The sequence below is a fragment of the Eriocheir sinensis genome, unplaced genomic scaffold (genome assembly GCF_024679095.1).
Source record: "Eriocheir sinensis breed Jianghai 21 unplaced genomic scaffold, ASM2467909v1 Scaffold1125, whole genome shotgun sequence".
NCBI lineage: Eukaryota > Metazoa > Arthropoda > Malacostraca > Decapoda > Varunidae > Eriocheir > Eriocheir sinensis.
Genome location: NW_026110436.1, coordinates 53,624 through 61,610, shown reverse-complemented (window position 1 = coordinate 61,610; position 7,987 = coordinate 53,624). Strand labels below are relative to the sequence as shown.

At 45.7% G+C, this 7,987-nt stretch overlaps 1 long non-coding RNA gene across 1 annotated transcript; it reads right to left on the bottom strand.

The window, feature by feature from the left end:
* Window positions 1–348: 348 nt before the first annotated feature.
* LOC126989289 (uncharacterized) lies at window positions 349–1,608 on the bottom strand. Its single transcript, XR_007743154.1, has 3 exons — window positions 1,462–1,608; window positions 1,206–1,309; window positions 349–1,109 (listed from the first exon to the last, which is right to left on the bottom strand). It is a non-coding gene; the product is annotated as an uncharacterized LOC126989289 (long non-coding RNA).
* Window positions 1,609–7,987: the final 6,379 nt, after the last annotated feature.

Here is a 7,987-nt window from a genome sequence, read left to right as displayed (position 1 = left end):
ATATGCCTTAGCATGATTAATAAATTTCACAGTAGAACCCGCGGGTGGGAATCTTAGTCTTGTGATCATCGTTGGGCAAATTAGCACATGTTCAGCAAGCGTTGTCTTGTTCTCACAGGCGCACAGGCAGATATCGCAAAACATTTTTTTCCCGCGACGTTGGCAGGTAAACAGGTTCATGTATGCGTCAAAGTCTTGGATAAGAGCTAGGTGTCTGTTCCCCAACAACAGACAATGAACACCTTCTTGATCTTTGAGCCCCTTTCTGACTAGAGTTAGTTCGCCTTTTTTGTCTTCAACGTTGTCTAGACAGTAAACGCGAATACTTATGTTGTGTAATCTTTCAAGCCGACCGAGGTCTTCCCAGGATACCGGGGTTGGAATGTTACCCGTATTAATAGAGGCCAAGCAAGCATTCTCCCATTGCCTGCCCGATGGAACTACATTTCTTGACTTTAGATAGCGATAAGCTGTTAGAACTTGGAAAACACAGTCCGTGGGTCCCGAAGGGTTGAGAACTTGTGTTTTCCCTGGAACACCCTTAGGATAGGGCACATACTCTCCAATACTATTGTGCAGCATTATAAGAGAGAAGGAAAATTTTACGCTAACTATTTCATCTAACGTAAATCCACTGCCCTCTTCGTCTGACATGTCATGTTCAAACCGATTAACAAAATATTCGGATAGTTCACGTACATATGAATCTATATCGTCATAGCTAATTACCTGCATATGACTTCTCATATACATATCTCTATATTGAACTCCACCGTCGGGGTCTTCTCTGACTAAACGCAGATGCATGTCAACGTACACTTTAAAAGAAGGAGGTTTAACCTGCTGGCAGCCTTGGAATACAGACTCTACTGCCTCGCGAAGACGGCCAGTGTTGTTGTTGAAATATGATGCAATGTCGCCGTTGTCTGCTGGTGGGACGGGCACGTCGATCGTTGTTAAGGCCCCGTTGAAATGTTGGCTTATTTCACCGGGTGTTGGTGAGGGTGTTGTTGTCGGCCGTCCCGGGTTATAACCGCTGGGTCCTGGCTGTGGAGAACTGTTTGGATGGGAGAATCCCTCACGACGGGCTTGCTTTTTCCTGCAGGTGTCTGAAGAAAGGTAAAATAATATTAGAGAGAAATAGTGAAATTACAATTTTTTTCCTTAGAACAGACGTGTGCGCAATAAAAAACGTAGAAACTTACCGTTTGTTCCTGTATTCGCTTGTTTTCGTTTTCGTCCACTACCGATCGCTGAAGAGGAGGGCCAATGGCTGAGCCTACCAGACCCGCCTTCTTCGGAGATAGTCCTTAAGGAATACGAAACACAAATGAAAATTTTTGTAAACCCTCTACCCCGCACATATTTTATCAGACACTTAAATACAATATGGAAAATGTGTCTCTTGTAAAACACATTTTAACAATATTGCATTTCAGAAGATATTAGGTTTTGACCTACCTTTGGTTTTGACTGGCTTCGTCGCTGAGACCCGCCCGTGGAGAACAACTTCCAATATCGCTGGGGTCTGGTTGAGAGAAACCGACATCTGATCGATCAGAGCTAGTCGACGACGTCTCTTCTGAAAAAAGATAGAAAGACTAAAGTCGATATTGACCATGCTGCCCAGCTCTCCACCCCCCTCCCGTCATCCACATCTGCTACTGTATTTTATGTCAATCATATAAAGTAACGCAAACATTTAAGTACTTACCATTGTTTCTAGTAGATATATCTTTCGATCCAGTCCCAAGGCCCTCTGGAAGGCAGGCCGCCCTATGAGCTGCGAGTGCGGACAACGGGAAGTAATTATTACACCATGAACATTTGATACAGGTGTGTACAGGGGTCCTCATGTTTACGGGAAACAAGAACAGGAGACCTCTTGACCCGAGACCGCCTTGAGAGCCTGTGAAGTGCTCGTTGGCTTGACGCCCATAAATACCCTTCGACATTGTGTGTTCGTTTGTACATGTGTGTGTGTGTGTGTGTGTGTGTGTGTGTGTGTATATGCGTGTGTGTGTGTGTGTGTGTGTGTGTGCGCATGGGCGTGTTCCTCAGGTCAGTCCTTAATGACCCAACATTCTGTTCGCTTTATTTGCTGCATCGATGCATTGCTGTGAGAATTTGAGGTTTGACGCGATTTTGACCCCCAAGTCTTTGACGCATTGAACGCTTTTGAGTTTAACGCCGCGCATTTCGTATTCGAACTTCTTATTCCTCGTTCCAACTTGAAGGACCTGGCACTTGTCTACGTTAAAGGGCATCTCCCATCTATCCGACCAAGCTGAAATTTTGTGCAAATCCTCTTGGAGGCTTTGCCTGTCTTCGTCAGTGAGAACCGAGTTACCAATCTTTGTGTCGTCTGCAAATTTACTAATGCGGTTATTGAGTCCAACATCCACGTCGTTGATGTAAATAATGAAGAGCACTGGGCCAAGGACCGAGCCCTGAGGGACGCCACTAGTGACAGGCGCCCACTCTGAGTTAAATCCGTCAATCAGTACTCTTTGTTGTCTGTTGCTCAACCAATTCGCGATCCATTGGTTTACTTGACCGCCAATACCTATTTGCTTTAATTTGTAAAGTAATTTATGATGCGGGACTTTATCAAACGCTTTCTGGAAATCAAGATAGACTACGTCCAGTGATTTGGTTACGTCATAAACAGTGAAGAGGTCGTTATAAAAGGTTAATAGGTTTGATAGGCAGGATCTTTTGTTTCGGAAGCCATGTTGTGAGTCCCCAATCAATGAGTGGCTTTCAAGGTAACTCACAATTTTGTCTCTAATTATGCCCTCAAGTAGCTTACCTACAACCGAAGTTAGACTAATGGGCCTGTAATTACCTGGTACTTTTTTGTCTCCTTTCTTGAAAATCGGTGTCACGTTAGCCTTTTTCCAATCTGAAGGGACGATGCCTTGTCGCAAGGACATATTGAATACGGTTGTGAGGGAGGAGAGTATTTCGCTCTTTGTTTCTTTCAGCAGAGTTGGATATACTTTGTCAGGTCCAGGACTTTTATTTGTTTTAAGTGAATGGAGAGCTTTAAGGACTTCATCGGTTGTTATTTCAAAATTAGGCAATGCATGCTCGAGATTTACAATAGTACTGGTGTTGGTGGTAGCGAGAGGAAGACTGTTAGTATTAAACACCGAGGAAAAGTAATTGTTTAAGAGGTTTGCAATGTGTTGGCTGTCAGTCACTAGTGCACCGTCGCTGTTTGTTAAAGGTCCAATACCACTTTTGATCGCCTTCCTGTGTTTTATGTAACTGAAGAAAGATTTCGGATTATTTTTACAGTTGGCTGCAATATTTTCTTCATATCTACGCTTTGCCTGACCTACTAGTCTTTTTACTCGTCGCCTGGCATCATTATAAAGTCTAATGTTTTCGGGCGTGCTTTGTTCTTTCTTTAACCTGTAAAACAATTTTCTCTCATTGACTGATTGTTTAATTTCGCTATTAAACCACGGTGGGCTTTTATTAGTGTTAATTCGCTTCTCGCACAAGGGGACGAATGTGTTCTGCTGAGTGAGTAAGTGATTTTTAAGGCTTAGCCAGGCTTCCTCTACGTTGCCGTCATCTGATAGTTGTATTTCTGTTAGTTTTTGTCGGATTTCTACGAAGTTAGCTCTTTTGAAATTGGGCACCTTTACTTTATTTTCAGTCACTGATGATTGAGCTTTAATGTCGACGCGCACTAATTTATGATCGCAAGAACCGAGGTGTTCTCCTACCGTGACACTACTGACTAGGTTATCTTGGGTCGTTATAACAAGGTCGAGTATATTATTTTGACGAGTTGGCTCAGAAACCATTTGGCTTAGATAATTTTCTTCTAGAAATTCGATCATTCTATGTGACTTGCCTTCTGTACCTGACAGTGTCGCCCAGTCGATATGGGGGAGGTTAAAGTCTCCTAATATCAGTGAGTCGCTTTTATTAAGTGACTGCCTTAAGACGCTGTACATTTCAAGGTCGTCATCGAGTGATTGCCTGGGAGGTCTGTAGGTGACAGATATATTTAAATTGACTTTTGCAATGTTTACTCGCACGCACAAATGTTCAACGTTACTGTTTCCCGGTGTTTTGTCAGTGGGTTGCAAATAGCTTTTGACATAAAGGGCGACGCCACCGCCTCTACGGTTTACACGATCTTTGTTGAAGAGTCTGTAGCCATCTATGTTGTATTCGGAACTTAAATCAATATTTGTGGTGTCGATAAATGTTTCGGTTATAGCAATTATGTCAAAATTTTCTGTTAAAGCAAGACATCTCAGTTCATCAAATTTGTTTCTTAGGCTACGCGCATTGAAACTAAGTATTTTTAAGTTATCTAGAGGCTTGGTAATAGAGGTGGTGGTACTTGCGGGATCACGGTTACGGGTTTGTTGCGATGCACGGCGTCTATTTACACGGGCGGGGTGGAGGGACGTGGCCGTGACTCGTTTTTTGCTCGGATGACACGCACTGCTTCGTTGAGGAGCCTTCCGAGTCTGGTTGCCCCGATGGGAGAAAGGTGCAAGTCCCTGTGGAAGAGCTCATTTTGTCCATAGAAATTGTCCCATGCGTTTAGGAACTCCACATCAAGCTCCCTACAAAGAGTCTGTAAGCGATTGTTTAAGCTGAAGGCCTTACTGAAAAAGTCGCTCTCCGCCCAAGTCCGTGGTAGAACTCCTGAAATCAAAATGTTAGGGGATTTAGTCTTATACTGCTGGATGAGCCTACGGTACTTCTCCAGGAGTTCCTCAGACCGGGTCGTGGTGACGTCGTTCGTACCTGTGTGAATAACAAACAGTGAATCATTAGTAGCCTGGGGGGAGATCTCCTCAAGAGCAGCAGTTATGTCGTCGATCCCAGCACCAGGATAGCAATAGTTCCGTCTTCGACGAGGAACTCTGCCGCAGAACTCAACGACCTGCTGGCGAATCATGGAGTCACCCACCAGGAAGGTGCTCTCCTGCTCGTCCTCCTCCTCCAGAATGGCAAACCTGTTGAAGCAATGAACAGGATAAATCGCTTGTCTGGCTGGTTTGGCTCCTCCATTCACGACGGTGAAGCCATCATGGTCGGTGCCACTAGCATCCTCCCGTTGCGTGGTGTTGTCCGCTGGTGTCGACGGTACCGTTGAGGGCAAGGGGGCGGTTGGAGAAGGGTTTGGCACCACAGCAACGTTAGCCTGGATGAATTCCTGCAAGGAGGCAACAGTGCGAGAAAGCTCTATTATTTTATTCTGACCTGCTTCCATCTTCTCTTCTTGCTCCTGCAGTCTTGTCTCGAGATATTGCCTGGTGAGAGAAAGCTCTATTATTTTATTCTGGCCTTCTTCCATCTTCTCTTCCTGCTCCTGCAGTCTTGTCTCGAGATGCTGCCTGGAGAGACACAGTCGACAGACAGCAGAACGCCCTGTAAAAAAGTGAGCTGAGAAGCTACCGTTACAAGTACTGCACTTCTTAGGTGCCATCTTAGCTGAAATGAAAGAGATAAAAACACAGAGTGAAGGGGATTAGGAAAGGGGGTGAGGTGTGTGAGAGGTAGTTTAGTAATGGAGGAAAAGTGAGAGAGAGGAGGAGTAGGAAGGGATGTGAGGTGAGTAAAGAGGGGAAAGAGAGGTGTGAGATCAAGGAGGGTTAGGAAATAGGTGATGTGGGAGAGAGGAGAAGTAGGAAGGGATGTGAGGTGAGTAAAGAGGGGAAAGGGAGGCGGTGAGTGAGGTGTGTGAGATCAAGGAGGTTAGGAAATAGGTGAGGTGGGAGAGGAGGAGGAAGAGATGTGAGGTGAGTAAAGAGGGGGAAAGAGAGGCGGTGAGTGAGGTGTGTGAGATCAAGGAGGGTTAGGAAATAGGTGAGGTGGGAGAGAGGAGGAGTAGGAAGGGATGTGAGGTGAGTAAAGAGGGGAAAGGGAGGCGGTGAGAGAGGTGTGTGAGATCAAGGAGGATTAGGAAATAGGTGAGATGAGTGAGGGAGTTTGGGAAAGGAGGTAAGTGGGAGAGAGGAGGAAGGGATGTGAGGTGAGTGAGGTGTGTGAGAACAAGAAAGGTTAAGAAAGAGGAGAGGTGGGTGAAGGGATGGGTAAATAGGATGTGATGTAAGGTGAGTGAGGGGGGGAGGGCTTAGAAATATGTGGAGGTGAGGGAGGAGTAGGAAGGGCTAATCCTCTAGGGGATGAGGAGGAGCAAAAGGGATGTGAGGTGAGCGAGGGTGGGGGGGGCTTAGGTGAGGTGAGGGAAAGGGGTGTAGGAAGTGTTAATCCTCTAGGGGATTTAAAGAGGGTGTAGTGAGGAGGAGCAGATTGAATCCTCAGGGAATTCAAAGGGTGGGTTGTCGACACACCCAAATCACGCGTGAGACACTCGGGAACACAAAGTCACACTCGGGACACACGAAACACTCAGAAACCCAAGCACAAGCACGACTAAACACCCTCAAGTCACTCGCAAAAACACCGGAAATACAACAGCACACTCAAAACACTCTGAAACCCACGCAGAGCACTATAAACAGCCAAATCACACGCAAAAGCACTGGAAACACAACACACTCGAAACGCAGAACACTCGAAAAACAGCCAAATCACACGCAAAAACACCGGAAACAAAACAGCACACTCAAAACACTCTGAAACCCACGCAGTACACTTAGAAGCAGCCAAATCACACGCAAAAACACCGGAAACAAAACAGCACACTCAAAACACTCTGAAACCCACGCAGTACACTTAGAAGCAGCCAAATCACACGCAAAAACACCGGAAACACAACACACTTGAATCACTCTGAAACCCACGCAGAACACCCGGAAACAGCCAGATCACACGCAAAAACACCGGAAACACAGAGGCAACCACAGGCAGAAACCACAAGCGAACACACACCAAACACGTGTCGGGAAATCACAGGCAACACACAAGGTCCACAAGCGAGAACACATAAACGCACGTGAAAGCAAACGCAATCCCAAGAGCACGACGAAAACACAGGGCAAGCGATGTTGTGGAGCGCAGCGGGGTGAGGTCACGTCCTTCTCTTAGCAGAGGTCGGGTGTGAATGAATGAGCATGTTTAGAAAGTCGTGTGCAGCGAGGCCGCGGGAGGGGTGGGGGGCGGGGCGGGGCATGCAGTTAACAAGTTCAGTATCGATAGAAGATAGAAATAGAGGCAACATGGCGGTGAAATTTAAGAGGAAATACACTTTCAGTAAGGTGAGAATACCTGATGAGGCGGAGAGCCTTAGACTTCACTCTGTCCAAGAGAGCTGTGAGAGTGGAGCCCCTCAATAAGTGGGATCCATACGAGGGCGGACAAGGCCCCTGTATGTGGATAGCAACTGTGCGGGGGAGAACATGCAGAGCGGAGAAATACAGAACGCCCAAACTCGAGGAAGCTGATTTAGTGAGAGAAGAGATGTAAATTTTTCGGTTAAGATTTTGATGAGGATAGACCGAGGATGTTTAGTGTTGAAGAAGGTGACGACTAATTGTTGTTAAAGAATAGAAGATAGGTATTTGGAAGATTGTGTCGAGTTGATAGGTGGAGAAACTGGGTTTTTGAGGCATTTAAAGGACGCAAGGTGCCTTTTACCCCAATCGGAAATGATAGCAAGGTCTCAGGTTAAGCGTTCTGCAGCCTCCAGTCTGGAGTCTTCAAAGATGTGTATAATTTTTAAGAAACGCGACATTAATGATACTAATAATTACAGAGGTATCAGTATCATTAATTGTATTACAAAGCTCTACGACATGATACTGTGTGAAAGGCTGAGTCGCTGGTTCGTGCCATACAGGGAACAGGCCGGAGCGCAAAGGAAACGGAGTTGTCTCGAATATATTGTGACGCTTCGTCTACTCACAGATACGGCACGGCGTAGAAAACACACTTTATTCGTGACCTTTGTGGACTTTTCTAAGGCATATGACTTAGTGAGCAGGCAAAAGTTATTTCAAGCTTTAAAAAGGATGGGATGTGGTTTAGTGATGTTGGCAGCGTT